A 16,362-nucleotide genomic window follows, 5' to 3' on the forward strand; every position below is an offset into this window, starting at 1 on the left:
GATGCATTCCCAATAAGATCAGGGGTGAAACAAGGTTGTCCATTATCACCACTATTATTCAATATGGTACTAGAAATGTTAGCTGTAGCAATTAGACAAGATAAAGATATTCAAGGAATTAGAACAGCCAAAGAAGAAACTAAGTTATCACTCTTTGCAGATGATATGATGATTTACCTAGAGAATCCCAGAGATTCAAGTAAAAAATTACTTGAATTAATAAACAACTTTGGCAAAGTTGCAGGGTACAAAATAAACCCACACAAATCCTCTGCATTCCTATATATTAGCAACAAAGTTCAACAGCAAGAGATAGAAAGAGAAATCCCATTTAAAGTTAGGGCAGACAGTATAAAATACTTAGGAGTCTACCTGCCAAAACAAACCCAGGGACTATATGAACACAATTACAAGACACTTTTTGCACAAATAAACTCAGATTTAAGTAAGTGGAAAAACATTAGTTGCTCATGGGTAGGCCGTGCTAATATAATAAAAATGACAATTCTACCCAAATTAATATACTAATTTAGTGCCATACCAATTAAACTATCAGACAATTACTTTCTAGAGCTGGATAAAATAATATCAAAATTCATTTGGAAAAACAAAAGGTCCAGAATATCAAAGGGACTAATGAAAAGAAATGCTTGGGAAGGTGGCCTAGCGCTACCAGACCTTAAACTGTACTATAAAGCAGCAATTATCAAAACCACTTGGTATTGGCTAAGAAACAGAGAGGTAGACAAGTGGAATAGACTTGGCACTCAAGACGCAGTAGGCAAGGAATATAGCAACCTTCTGTTTGATAAACCCAAGTACCCCAGCTTCTGGGATAAGAACCCATTGTTTGACAAAAATTGCTGGGAAAACTGGATAACAGTGTGGCAGAAATTAGGCATAGACCCATACCTGACACCGTACACAAGAATAAAGTCCAAATGGGTACATGATTTAGGTATAAAGATTGATACCATGAACAAACTGGAGAAGCAAGGAATAGTGTATTTATCAGATCTATGGAGAAGGGAAGAATTCTTTACTAAAGGAGAGATAGAATGCATTATGAAATGCAAAATGGATAACTTTGATTACATTAAACTGAGAAGTTTTTGCACAACCAAACCCAATGCAACCAAAATCCGGAGGGATGTAGTAAATTGGGAAAAAATTTTTACAGCTAAGCTCGGGGATAAAGGCCTCATTTCTAGAATATATAGAGAACTGACCCAAATGTATAATCATACAAGTCATTCCCCAATTGATAAATGGTCAAAGGATATGAACAGGCAATTTTCAGAGGAAGAAATTAAAGCTATCTATAATCATATGAAAAAATGCTCTAAATCACTATTGGTTAGAGAGATGCAAATCAAAACAACTCTGAGGTACCACATCACACCTATAAGATTGGCAAACATGACAGAACAAGAAAATGATAAATGCTGGAGAGGATGTGGGAGAGTTGGAACACTAATTCATTGTTGGTGGAGCTGTGAGCGCATCCAACCATTCTGGAGAGCAATTTGGAACTATGCCCAAAGGGCTACAAAAATGTGCATACCCTTTGACCCAGCAATATCGCTACTAGGACTATATCCCCAAGAGATCATAAAAATGGGAAAGGGTCCCACATGTACAAAAATATTTATAGCAGCACTCTATGTAGTTGCCAAAAACTGGAAGTCAAGGGGATGTCCATCAATTGGGGAATGGCTGAATAAATTATGGTATATGAATGTAATGGAGTACTATTGTGCCATAAGAAATGATGAACAAGAAGACTTCAGAGAGGCCTGGAAGGACTTATATGACCTGATGCTGAGTGAAAGGAGCAGAACCAGGAGAACTTTATGCACAGCAACAACCACAGTGTGTGAGAGTTTTTTCTGGTAGACTTAGATTTTTGTAATAACACAAGAACTTCTGAAAAAAAAAAAAAATCCCAATGGTGGACCTCAAGGCAAAATGCCTTCCACACTCAGAGAGAGAAATATGGAAGTCACTCACATAATGTAGCAGATCATGTTTGTGTATGTGTATCTGTTTGTGTATCATGTTCTGATTTGTTATACGGATTCTTTCATTTATCTTAGTCTGACTACACAGCATGACTATAGTGAAAATATACTCAATAGGAAAGTATATGTAGAATCTATACAGAAATGTATGCAGTCGTGGGGAGGGAGGGAGGTAGTGGGGGGTGGGTGGGGAGGGATAAAATCGCAATTGTATGGCAGTGATTGTTAAACATTAAAAAAATAAAAAAATTAATAAAAAAAAAAAAAAAAAGAATTCTCTGCCAGGTCTCAAAAGCAAAAAGAATGCATTCAACAACTTCTTCAACATCAGTTTTTACCTAAATATCTCAGGGGCCACAAATGGAAATTAAACCATTTGGAAAAAGGAAAAGGTAAAACTAAAGGACCTGTTGCTACATCATAAATCAACTGGACTTTGCATTCAAAGATAAGATAATAAAAGATACTCAGTTTCAAGCTTACCATTTAACCAAGCCAGCCAAGGTCATGGTCAGATAAGTTGAGTGTGATTGCAAAAGGATGAGCAATGCTCAAACAACCACTCCTCCAGATTTCTGGGTAAAGCTCACCCTGCTGTCAGACTCAGAGCATGTCAATTTCATACAACGGTCCAAGTTCATTATTAGTAATGATGAGACCAACTATTAGTTAAAAAACTTTCCAAATCTAAAGCCAAAAAGGTGCTGATCTCTGTTTCCTTCACTTCAAGAGAGGAAAAAGTGCTTTATGCAGGAAGAATGGAGAACCAGAGAGAATTGGCTCACTGTGATACATGATCAGGAAGTAAGTAGTTGAGTCTCAGGAGCCCAAAATGTCATCCTTTTTGCCTTTTCTGAAAGATCTGGATTACATGAAGGACTGGATTTAAAAAAATGCAAACCATATAAAAATTATATATCATGTTATCTGTTCTTCTTTATTTTTATATGGGTAGATTTTTCTCCCCTCTACAAATGTAATAATCATGATGTATATTCATCATTGTGACCTGGAGGTGACTCAATTCTTAAATTCTGGGCCAGTGGAGATCAGACCCAGAGAGATTCTCCCAAGTTAGAAAAGCTTTGAGTATGCCTACCCCTGAAACACCAACATCAATACATATGGACAGGTTCCTAATCAAAAGATTGGTATCAAGACTGAATTTTTAGTCAAGGAAATCCATGATATAGGTAGTTGTTTGTTTTTTCTATAGCCCTTAATCCTGCATGCCCACCTTTCATTTTTTTGTAGTATCAACAGCAGAAGAATGGAAAAGAGGGCAGGATCCTTGATGAGCTTAGGTTGCCTACAAACATGAACATCTATAAACAAGTTAATACTTTTAATGTGTTATCTTTGCCCAATGACTGACAAGTTAATTCACTATGGGCAGGGAGGGAAGAAGAAACAAAATCTCAATCACATGGACATTCTTGATATTGACAAAAGCAGGAGAGCTACCTGGAAGAATAGCTCACAGGTTTTCCTCAGAGAAACAAATGAAGGAGTTACTGAAGTGGAATTAATGCTGTTACCCAATGTAAAAAGAAACATCAATTCATGAGGTACTTAATCATTTTGATTAAACTAAGGATGAGTAAACAGAAGTGAATTATAATTTGTTTACCAATATCTGGCGCAGAAAATGAAGTGGGAGAAAAATTCTGTGAAGACCTTTCAAACCAAGTCAGTATATAACTTGATAAGTGACCAGAAAAGTGAGCAGGTCATCTAACAAGAGTAAGGGATAAAAGTTAGATGACCAAGTGCAGCACTGATATCTAGGAAATATTAAAAAAAAAAAAAATCAAAAGCAAGCCTACTACTTGGAAAGTAATGGAAAGATATGGGCATCAATAATAAAAGATAAACACACACACACATACACACACACACATACACACACACAATAATATATAATCTACTCTAGCACAGAGAACCCACAGGAAAAGACCTGGAACCTACTAAAGCCAGAATGTGCTAAAGCTGGCTTGAATGGATTCACAGCTCTTTATTAAATTTTCAGGTAAACATTCAATACCTTGCAAATTGGCAAACATTACAGACCAGGACTTTATTTATTGTTCTGTTGAGTCTGTGCTTTAAAAAGTGATAGTGTTAACAATACAGGTTAAATTTTGAAATGTCATGCCCACAGTTTTCTTAGAGAGTCAGTGGTTAAACATTTACCAGCACATCCCTGCACCATGTTGATATATAGCTATTTATCCATGATCTGTAAGGGAATTCTCATTCTGCATCCAGACCTTAGGAGGCATGTCTTTTCACTGTACAAGCAGATCATTTACTTACACACTAAACCAGTACTTATGGTATAATTTGAAGGAGTAGCCTTGAAAGAGCTGAATGCTGGAAAGATAGATGGAATGAGCCTTGTAACAGATGAAAAACACAGTCACCAGTGAGGTGGGAAAAGTGTTTACCAGCTAGAGATCTACAGTCAAAACTGAAATTTCAAGTCTACCCTTGTGTCTTCTCTCTAGCTCAGAGCACAATGTTGTGGATAAGAACATTTATTTCCTGCACTGAATATAAATTCAATGTATTCACTTATATTATAAAGACCCATAAAATGGTTCTTTTCCTCCCATGGATCATGAAGGACCTCAATAGGAGAGCCTTCATAGCAAGGTTTTTGACTAGTTAATTTATTTTTTCTGTCTATAGGAAGTCAAAGTAGCCAGTTAAAAAGGAAGAAAAGAAAACAAATCTCAGTAGATCTATTAACTGTTTTATCAACTAACAGTAAGCATTATTAAGCACCTATTATGTGCCAGGCACTGTGCTGGACACAGAATATAAGTACAAATAATGAAACACTCTGTGAGAAATTTACATTCTAATGGGCAGAATAATTACATATAAAACACATACAGCATAAAATAGTTAATAAATACAAATATTACAAAGCAGTTATAGATGAGGTATTATAGGAGGGAGGGCTCTAGTGGAAATGTTTCATGAAGATGTTACTCAAGCTATATCTTAAAAGAAGTGAGGGACTATATGAGAGAGGGAGATAAGGAGCAAGTGCATTCTAGGAGTGAAAGATGGACAGTACAGATATAAGCAACATGAAAGGAGGAGGGACAGTAGGGAAGTATCACTCGAACTTCACTTTCATCAAAATTGGTGAAGAGGGTAGAACACACACACACACAGACTTTGGAGGAGGAATACATTCAATTTAATTGGATATAAACAGGAAGAATACAAAAGGGATGGTATATTGAGAGACGGATTAGCTGTAAGCAATACCAACTTGGAAAGAGCATAGTGAAGAGAAAGTTGAAAGGGAAAAAAGAAAAGGTAACAAATTATAATAAAACAGTTACAGAGGAGAATAGAAAATAAGAAGTATGAGAATAGAATGTAGAAAAATAAATAACTGTGAATATGAATGAGATATACTGACACATGAAACAAAATCATTTATCAGAATGCATTAGGAAACAAAATGTAACAATGTGATTTACAAAAAAAACCACTTGAAACATAAACCAAACTGAAAACAAAAACTATTGAATTTGTATAAAAACTGTTCAAATAAAACCAAATTATCAACATAAAAATGAATTAATAGTGAATAAAGGAAAAATAATATTAGAAATGAATTTGCTCAACTATATACCAATAAAACTAACAAATTCAATGAAATAAATGAATGTTTATGAAAAATATATAAAATATCCAAATTAACAGAACAAGAAATAGAGAATTTCAGAAGGCTAAGTTGATTAAACCATAAATGGGTTTCCAAAGAAAAAACTCCAACATCAGAGAGATTCATAAGTGAAATCTACTAAACATTCAAATAGTTAATTCCAATACTGCATAAATTGCTTGCAAAAATAGAAAAAAGAATTGATTCAACCAAATTCCTTCTATTACATAGCTATGGTCTAGATATAGAAATCAGGGAGAGTCAAAACAAACAAAGAAGACTACAGATCAATTTCCTTAGAGATTGTTAATATTAAATAAAATACTAATGTTAAATATTTTAAACAAAATGTTTGCAAAGAGGCTATAACAATGAATGTATCACAAATATTATGACTATGACCAGATTAGATTTATCCCAGGAATGCAGGATTGACCTTATATCGAGAAAAACATAAACTTATTTAAGTATTTTAATAAGAGAAAATCAAAAGATTATATCAGAAGGTGCAGAAAAAGCTTTTGACAAGATGGGATATTTATTTCCGCTATAAAAAAATAACAACAGAGAATATGGGAATAAATTGACCTCCCTTTAAAATGATAAATAGTATATATTTAAAACCAAGAGCTATCATTATATACAGTGTAGAGAAACTAGAATCTTTTCCAATAAAATCAGAGGGACATAAAGATGTCCTCTGCCACCACTTCCGTTTTACATAGTATTAGAATGCAGACTATAATGAGAAGACAAGAAAAAGAAATCTAGGGAATAATCAAAAAAGATGAAATGAATATCATTTTGTAGATTATATGATGGTATGCTTAAAGAACCTTAAACTGACAAATAAAATTAATTTTAAAAATAATTTTAACAAATGTTTAGGATATGAAATAAATCCCTAGAAATCATCAGCATTTCTACATAACACCAATAAAACAAACCAGGAAGAAATAGAAAAAAGAATTTCCATCTAAAATAATTTCAAAATGTTTAAAATATATGGGAGTCTGCCTGCTAAGGTATACATGAGAATTATATGAATCTAGCTTTAAATTATTTTTTTCTAAAAATAAAACCAGAACTAAATTATTGGAAAGTTATTAACTGCTCCTGAGTAGGATGAATAAATACAATAAAGATGACAATATTGATTTACTAAATTGATTTACTTCTTCAATGCTATACCTATTACATTACCAAAGGATTATTTTACAGAAAAATAATGATTACATTCATATGGAAGGGAAAATATTAAGAATCTCAAAGGAAATAATAAAAGGGAAGGAGGAATGCAGGTGACCTACCAGTGCCAGATCTCAAACTATACTGCAAAATAGTAATTCTCAAAACAATTTAGTACTGGCTAAAAAATAGAGAAAGGTTAGTGGAATAGATTAGCTACACAACAAACAACTACTAGGATAAAAACTCTATTTGATTCCCTGACCCCTCCCAAAAAAATGAACAACAGTACGGGAATAAATTAGATTTAGGTCAACCCTTCACACCTTATAACAAGATAAGCTCTAAATGGGTTGTGACCTAGAAATTAAAGGTCATATCATAAACAAATTAGAGAAATGTAGAACAAAATACTTATCAGATATATTCATAGAAGAAAAGCTTATGATCAAACAAAAGATAAAGTGGACCACAGAGATGAAAATCTGCAATTCTGATTACATAAAATTAAAAAATTCTTGCAAAAATAAATCAGATAAAGCCCAGATTCAAAAGGAAACAATTAACTGAGAAAAAATCTTTGCAACGAGTTTCTCTGATAAAGGTCTCATTTTCAAGATATAAAGAACTGAATCAAATTTATAAGAAAATGAGTTATCTTCCAATTGATAAATAGTCTAAGGATATGAACGTGTCTCTCAAAGGAAGATACCTCAGCTAACTATAGCCACATTTTAAAAATGCTCCAAATTCCTACTAATTAGAGATATTCAAATTAAAGCAACTCTGAGGTTCTACTTCATGTTTATCAAAATAGCAAAGATTAAAAAAAAAGAATGAGATAATGTCAGAGGGACTATGGGAAAACAGGTACATTGATGCATAGTTGATCTGTGAATGTGCAGAAATATTATAGAAAGCAATTGGGAATCATATACAAAAAGTTACTAAACAGTATAAGCCCTTTAATCCAGCTATATCACTATTTGGCCCATAAAAGAGAGAAAAGAAAGAATTAAAGGTACTTTACGTACAAAGCTATTTATCACTGCTCTTTTTCTGGTGGGAAAAAAATGGGACCAAAGGGGATGCTTATCAATTGATGAAGAGCTGAATAAATTGAGATATATGGTTGTGATGAAATACAATTGTTCTATAAGAAATAAGGATAATTTCACAGGAACGTGGAAAGATTTATATGAACTAAATCACAATGAAGTAAGTAGAACAAAAACATAAGAACAATTTATACTATAATATCAATATTATAAAAACAAACAATTTTGAAGACTTTTATAGACTGGTGAAGAATGAAATAAGAAGAACCAAACAAGAAGTTACACAATAACAACAATACTATAAAAACAAATAACTTTGAAGCTATCAGAACTATAGTCAGCACAATGGGCATCCATGATTCCAGGGAACTAATGATAAAGCATATTATCTATCTCTTCACAGAGAGGTGAAGGATTTAAGGGACAGAATGAGACACACATTTTTGTACACAGTCAAAGGGAGAGTTTCTTTTATTTGACTTTGCATGTTTGTTGCGAAGAATTTGTTTTTCATTTCTTTGCAGCGAGGTGGGGAGTGAGAAGGAGAGAAGACAGATTTTTGCTAGTAAAAAAAACACTTGTGTGCTACAGACATGGAATTCACTTCACATTTCCTTTCAATGGAGTTCTCATGGAGTGAAAGCAATCTAGAAATTTTGTAATGTAAAGACAAAATGAGAAGAGGAAGGAAGGGAGAGAAGGGAAGGGGAGGGGAAGAAAGGGAGAGGGGAAGGGGGAAGGGAAGAGAAGGCAAGAGAAGGGAAAAAGGAGAGGAGAGGAGACAAGGGGAGAGGAGGGGAGGGGAAGGGAGGGGAGGACAGGCAAGGGAGCAGGGGGAGGCTAGGGAACCGGAGGTCAGAGAAGAGAGTCTACTTGGGAAACACTCACAGTTAGAGGGCATAATGTGAACAATAAGCAGATTAAATGTTTAACGATTTCCTCTCTGAAAGCAAAGGGCACACTTCTAAATTTAATCTGCATTATTAACATTTTCTCCATTACTTTCTTAAATCAAAACAAAGAATAAAATAGCAAGTTAAGCTCTGATTTGTGGTATTTGCCAATTTCCAAAATATAAATATTTACACTGAAAATTTAACTATTGGCTTTTCCAAGCCCCTACTGGAGCTGGCTCCAAAACAAACCTGAAAATACACAAGCAAAAGAGACTGAGAAGGAGCAGTGGCACACGTAGGAGATGAACTAGGAGACAGAGGAGCCTTGAAGACCCTGAAAGGAACAAACTCCATGAGAAAAGGGTGGTCAACAAAGGTAAACGCAACAATTAGGTCAAGAAGGACTAGGACTGAGATAAGACTGTAAACCAACCTCTGATTAATTTTGTTTTCCTCTATATGAAATGAATTAATGGATCATTTTGACATGGCATCCTGAAGACCTAGTCTTAGACAATAGCTTTCATCACCTTTCAGTTTAAATAATTCACAGACTTTCAAAGCTGGGAGGAACCTCAGAGACTAACTCATTCAATGCATATTTGGAAAAAGAATTCCTTCTTCATCACACTCAATAAAATCAGAGTTGAAGATGTCTAATGAGAAAGAACCCACTAGCTTTTTTGGCAGCACATTCTATTTTGCATAATTCCTATCCTTAGGAAGCTTTTCAACTTCTATCACTGCCCTTGGTTCTGGGCCCAAGTGATACAAATGTAATCCCTGTTCTAAAAAATGGGGCTCCTGCTACCTCAACACAGTCATCATGCTCCCCTAAGAGATCTTTTCTCCAAACTTAATATCCCTATTCCTTCAATTGATCCTCATGTCATGTGAATTCTAGGCTCTTCACCAATCTGATTGTCCCTGACTTATTAATGCCCTTTATAAAATATGGCACCTGAACCTGACATGTCACTCAATTACATGACTGTGGAGACTGAATAACATACAATGCTCAGAAAATATAATTTATCAACTATCACAGAACACAAGAAAATAAATGAAAACCAGATATCTAGGTCATTTGCCCAGTTTTAAAAGATTCAGTTAAGATCAATAGCTTCATAAGCTATTGAAATCTAATACATGAAGTTGATTCTAACTCAGTTATTTGAAAACAATATAAGGTCAAAGGTAACGAACAGGTCATTTTCCAAAAGACCTAGTAGTCCAGGTCCTGGTAAAAACAACAGAAAAAAACATACTGACCATACCCAAACATAAGCCGAGTTTCAAAGGAAAATGAAGATATAAAAAGATTCAAATTGAAGAGACTACCTGTTCTTCGTTGTTTAAATAATGTTCAATGACTGTTTTGTAGCTTCTGGGAAAACAGCTCAACTCTATTCTAAATAGACAACCATTGAGAAAATTACACAAAACACTCAGTTGTTTACCAACAGCTTTGGAGAATTCTAAAAGGGCACAGAGGTCTTATAAATGAAAAAAAAATCAAAATTCTTCTACCTAATAGACATATTGTACTAAATTGCTCCAAATTCAGAAGACAGGAAAAGTATAAATTTAGATCTCTCTATTGAGCACTAACTTTGTGGTCCCTGTGTGTAATGGCTTCATAGGCAAAGAATTCTCTTAGCTTACTTTATTGAGCTAGCCTGATCTAGGATAAATAATGTCTTGCCATCTGGACCAATCTAATTCTGCCTCAAACTTCAGCAGGTTAATGCCAGTCAACAACACCCCTAAACTTAAATGAGCTTTCAATTCATTTTCTTGTTGGTTTTCCGTAGGTCCCAAAATTATAGTGAACTGATTTATCCCAGATAGACCTGGAAGGGAGTTGAAAAATCATCTAGTCAGAGAATCTGATTTGGAAGGGACCTTGGAGTCCATCATCAAGCCATACCTGAGCTATAACCTATACTGATCAACATCCCTCACAAGTGGTCATCCATTCCATGCTTATAGACTTCCTGTGATGGGGAAGTTACTCTTTCCAGTGGCAGTCTATTTTATTTTTGGACATCTCTAAGTATAAAGAAGTTTCCCCCCACCCTTATATGGAGGCCAAAATAACTTTGGTAAAAACTAATTGAGATTATTGGATAACTGTCAATGACAACCACTACCTTTGGTGGTTAGGACCTACAGCAGGTGCAACACAGTCTCTGAGAGCTATCTCTAGATCCTGAGAGTAGTAGTAGGTGCCCTCTGAGGACCCAATCTGCTGATTCAAGTAGAAGCTGGGGAATCTTTGTTTCTTTCTTTCCTCCTCTTCCTCCTCCTCCTCCTCCTCTTCCTCCTTCTCCACCTTCCCTCATCACATGCTGCCATTTCCTCCACTTTGGGAACCATATTTTGACATGTGAGTGCTCTGTCCATAGGAATATAATTTTTGGTTGCTATTATCTGAGGATAGATTTTAGAGGCTAGATTTTTAAAATCTTTTATTTAGTTAGTTTTTCTTTATTATTTATTTGTTTGTTTGTTTATCAAAAAGCCAGGATAATCTACTTTTTGTCCTATGCAATTTTCACTTCTGATTTTTTTGAAATACATCTCTGAAAAACCACACTTTCAAAAGCACATTGTGTTTCAATTGGAGCTACTTGATGAGCCTTTGAACCCAAATTACACGAGCTTTATTGAATGGTCAGTAAAAGCTCCCAGCCCATCTTTTGTCTCAATTCTTACCCAGCCCTTAGTCATTGAATGGACATTGCCTTAGACAAACTGAGACCTGGGGAAGACTTTAATTTAGAAAGGACAAGGGGCCATCATAAGTTAGCTTGACTTTGTCTTGCCATTGGATTCCAATGAGTCTAGAGGAGAAAGTGAGGCTGACAACTTTTTATAGCTCTGCCTCACTTAAATCCAATTCAAGAACAAGTCAAGACATCACCCTCCAAATGTCCTCTTTGAGAACAGAGGACAAACAGCAACATTTAGCAAAGTTCTCTCCATGGTTGCAACTGGATAAAATCTTAAATGATTTAATTAAAGTGTGTGTGGAAGAACTTTTAGGCTCGGTTTTATTCTCCAGAGTTAAATGTTTTTTTTCCGGTCTTAGGTCAACAAACAATAGACGTATTTTCTCTGTGAACTTTGTACAGGACGAGTTCTCCAGCTATGACAGTAAAGAAGAGCCTAGAAAAGCAAGAAAAGTCTCCCAGCTTTGTGCCTCAATTAGTGCTGATCCTTAGGAGATCATTCAGAAAAGTTTTGTCCATGGTTACAGCCAGATAGAATCTTACGTGATTTTAAATTGTATGTGGAGGAACTTTTAGGCTATATTTCCTTGTCCAGAGTTAATTTTTTTTCTCTCTTAATTCAACAAACAATAGATGTAGCAGAATCTTTTCTTCCCCTTTCAGTCAGTTATGTTACTTGGAAGATGTGATCTATTATTGTATAAAATTGTCTATGAAAGATTGTCTGTTCCTCAGTGATGATTTCATTAAGGATAATTCCATGCACACTTTATGGGTATATGGTACTTATTGGAAAACTCGTATAATCTTTAAATAAGCTCTAATCACTTAACAGTAATTTTCAGCTCTCTATCTAAAGTTTACCAAGCATTTTTCTCATAGCAACATTTAGAGAGAGGTAGCGGAAGCATCATTATAACTGGCAAGAGAACGGAGGCTTAGGGAAATTAAGTGATATGATCATTAATTTAAGTAATGATCTCGCTAATCTAACTAATAATTGTAAGTCTGGACTGAAGTCTTCTAAGTGCTTTCTGTAATCTCATGCTTGCTTCCTAATTTAGATGGAGTTCTGTTAGACACGTAAACCCTTATCTTCCTAACAGAATTATCTATCATCGATCAACCTACCAAAAAGAATTTATTAGCATATGTACACTGCTGTACAAGAAACTACAGGTAATCAACAAAAAATGTTAAGTGATCCCTTCATCTGAGGGATTTAAAATTTCTGGTTGGAAAGAGTACTCACATAAAAGAGCTGGGAACCCAGCAAGACAACATGCAATTAAAGTACCACATTGTGTCATGTAGACTGAAAGAGTTCAGGTCCTTCAGAGAAACTAGATGCAACCATGATACAGTGGATGGAGTACTGGAGTTGTAGTATGGATTCATATCCTGCCTCAGAAACTTGCTGGCTGTGTGACCCTGCACAAGGTGCTGAATGACTCTGAGTGAGCTCCATTTCCCTCATCCACAAAATGAGGATAATGATGGTACCTAACTCATAAGGTTGCTGTGGTGTTCAAATATCATAAAATCAAATTTTAAATGTCAGCTCTCATTATTATACATATATCTTGGTTGCAGAAGCCAGGAAAAGTTTCATGAAACAGACTTCACCTACAATACATTCTGCATTGTAATAAATCTGGAAAATGCCCAGAAAATAATTTAGAATTCTTGCCCCAAAAGCTATGGGTTTATTGCAGAAGAGGTATATTCTCAAAAAAACAATATCACGTTGCCAACATTCTCTAATAGATATGGTTCCCCACAGATAGTGATAAGAGCTCATTCTTGGCATTCTGGGAATGTCTCAAAATGGAAATATGACTTCTTTAGCAAGGGAGTCTAATTTCTATCTAATTTCTGGTCAGCTTAGCTTGGTGTAGCCTGTATTATCTGAAGGTCCATGTCAAAGTGGTTCTTTCTTTAAAAGTGGAAAGACGACAGGATTTGGAGTCAGTGTATGGGTTAGAATCTTAGCTCTGTTGTTTCTTCTCTGTGTAACCTTGGGTAAATCATTTACCTTCTCTGGGCTTCAGTTTTGGTCATCTGTAAAATGAGGGAACTGGATTTAATGATCTCTAAGATCTCTTCCATCTCTTAGTCTATGATCCTCTGAGCCTATGAACCAGAAATCTTTTTTTGAAGTTTCACCCAAAAAGATGAAGCATGCATAAACCTATAGTCAAGAGTCTCCTCCCATCTGGAAATGCACATATTCACTGGTATTCCCCTCCGGAGTTCCCAGGAGGAAATGGATTTAACACATCTTCCTTGATTTGACTCTTTGAGTGAGTCAGCTTTTCCACCCCTCACTGTTTGCTTGAAGAAATCCAGATATGTTGTCTTTTTCCTCCTGTCAAATTGAAGATAAAATGGTGCCTGCATTTTCACAAGTGTATGGGGAGGGTTCTGATCTGCATGACAAAACCAGATGCCAATGGAAGGCCTGGTGTTCAAAGTCTAGGTGTTAGAAGACCTCGTATAAAATGAGATAAGGCACTGCATGGTTCTTTGTTTGCTGTACCACTGATCTGAGTCTCATGGAGCCAGCATTTAGCAAAGGCATTTAGGAAAATTCACAGGCATTGCATTACCTAAAAAAGACCTAGTACATACCAACAGGCATAAGAGAAATACTGATAATGAGAACATTCCCTGTGATGACGAGGATGTTCTAACTTCACTCTTTTTTGCCAAGGATGCATTTGGTATTTATGAAGATGATGGCTTTTTAATTTCTATGTTTTTCATAATAAATCAGCCTCACAAGATACAGTAGAAAGGGGGTCTTGCAACCCCTGGATTGGGAGTTAGTGAACCTGGATTCAAACCCTTGCTCATCTTTTCAAGCTGTGGGACTCAGGGCAAATCATTTCCCCCTGTAGGCCTTAATTTCCTTATCTATTTAATGAGGGGGTTGGTAGATGGTATATAAGGTCCTTTCTAGCTCAAGGTCTCTGGTCCTGCGATCAAATTTGCAAATATTTTAGGAAAACTGAATCCTGAGGTCATAAATAAGAACATATGTGAACATAGTGCTTTTCTATTTCTATCTCCAACACTTAGCATGGTGTTTTCCTCTTAGTGACTACTTCATAAATGCTTCATTCACTCTTTCAATTCATGCTGCACCTACAAAGACTTCTCTGCCCAAATGGACTCACGTTGATTATTAGTGAGTCCCCACCCTATCTTGTTTACAGTAGCAGAGCCAGGATTAAAGGTCAAGTCTCCTAGGATTCAGCCAAATACTCTCCCCAGTCTATACCAAAATGTCATGCATTGAGATCACAATAACTGCCTTATTGCATCACAGATTTATTGACAGAAGCAAAAGAGAAGAAGCCATTTGTAAAGCTTTCAAGCACTATCATGAATGTAAGAGATGCTGAGAAAGAGATGCTTCATGAATGCAGAAGACCAAGGCAAAAATCTCCTCCCTCTCCCACCTCCCCACAAAAAGGAGGAGGGGGTCTTTTCAATCTGGTTCTAAGATTTATTCCCATGCAACATTAATCTCCAGGCTACATGCCTATGCCTAAGATGGTCTTCATTTTCACTTCCTAGTCTAGGAATCCATAACTCCCTTCAAAAGTAAGCTCAGGTGGCACCCCTGATGTGAGGTGCATTCTGATTCCTTTCATTTGATATTGGGGTTCACTATCCCCACCCCAAAAGATTTTGTAAACACTTTTTTGTTTTCCTATTCTTACACAGTACTTTCCACATTGCAGAATCTAATAAATGCTTTTTCAAATGAATATTGAAGAAAGCTGAAGAATGGGGGACTTGGGGATGGCTTATGACATTCATTATCAGTTAACTGGTTTGTGTTTACAAGCCCAATAAATACTGCCCAGAGTCTTCAACTCTAGTATCTTTCACAAAGTGAACAGGGATGCCTTCTGATGAGATAATGTAGAACCAACTTGTTGGACTTTCTTTAGGCATTACTAAATCTTAAAGCACTTCGTAAATGGTGTCATATAACCAAAAAGAACTTTAGGAATCATCTAAGCCATCCCCTTAATTTTACAGAAGAAGAAACGGAAGTTCAAAGGGAAAATTTGTATCGTCAAGGACAAAGAACAGTCCTCGCAATCATTTGAACTCTGTGAATCCCCATTCTTTGTAAAATGGAAATAATGATAACACTCACTTCACAGCGTTGTGGTGAGGAGCAAATAAGTTAACATACACAAAGTGCTTTGTAAGCTTAAAGGTCTATATGAAATCTAGCTATCACCACCACCACCACCACCATTATTAGTTGTTATCCTGTCTAATTGAATGCTTTTTCTGTTACATAACTCAATATGGTCAGCATTCTTTTCTCACTTTTTGGTGTATTTAATTTTTAGTATTGTTTTTCCATACAAATTCAACTTCTTATTAAAATAACTCTTAAGATTTAACTGTTCATGTCTTTTCTATTAGCAAAGAACAGGAACCAAGATAGGTTACAGCTGAGTGGGAAATGGCTAAATAGGTTATAATACTTGAATACAATGGAATATTTCTATGACACAAGAAATGATGAATATGATGACCACAGAGAAGCATGGGAAGACATATGAACTTAGATTTTCCTTGTGTTACTCACAGTCCCTTGTAGAGTAATCGATACATGGTGGATGTAAAGTAAAGTAAGACACAAAAACAATATTCTCAATGACCCCAACAATGTAAATAAAAAGAACTGAAAAAAAATCCAAAAAGTTGAAGCCCAGTGCTATGTAAATCTAATGATTAAACTTTGCC

General features: G+C 35.5%; 1 long non-coding RNA gene across 1 annotated transcript in view; it reads right to left on the minus strand.

The window, feature by feature from the left end:
• Positions 1-16,362, minus strand: part of LOC140509732 (uncharacterized) — a 63,091-nt gene that overhangs the window by 12,281 nt on the left and 34,448 nt on the right. The gene's annotated exons all lie outside the window — the stretch shown is intronic.

This window comes from Notamacropus eugenii, chromosome 6 (genome assembly GCF_028372415.1).
Source record: "Notamacropus eugenii isolate mMacEug1 chromosome 6, mMacEug1.pri_v2, whole genome shotgun sequence".
Classification (NCBI taxonomy): Eukaryota; Metazoa; Chordata; class Mammalia; order Diprotodontia; family Macropodidae; genus Notamacropus; species Notamacropus eugenii.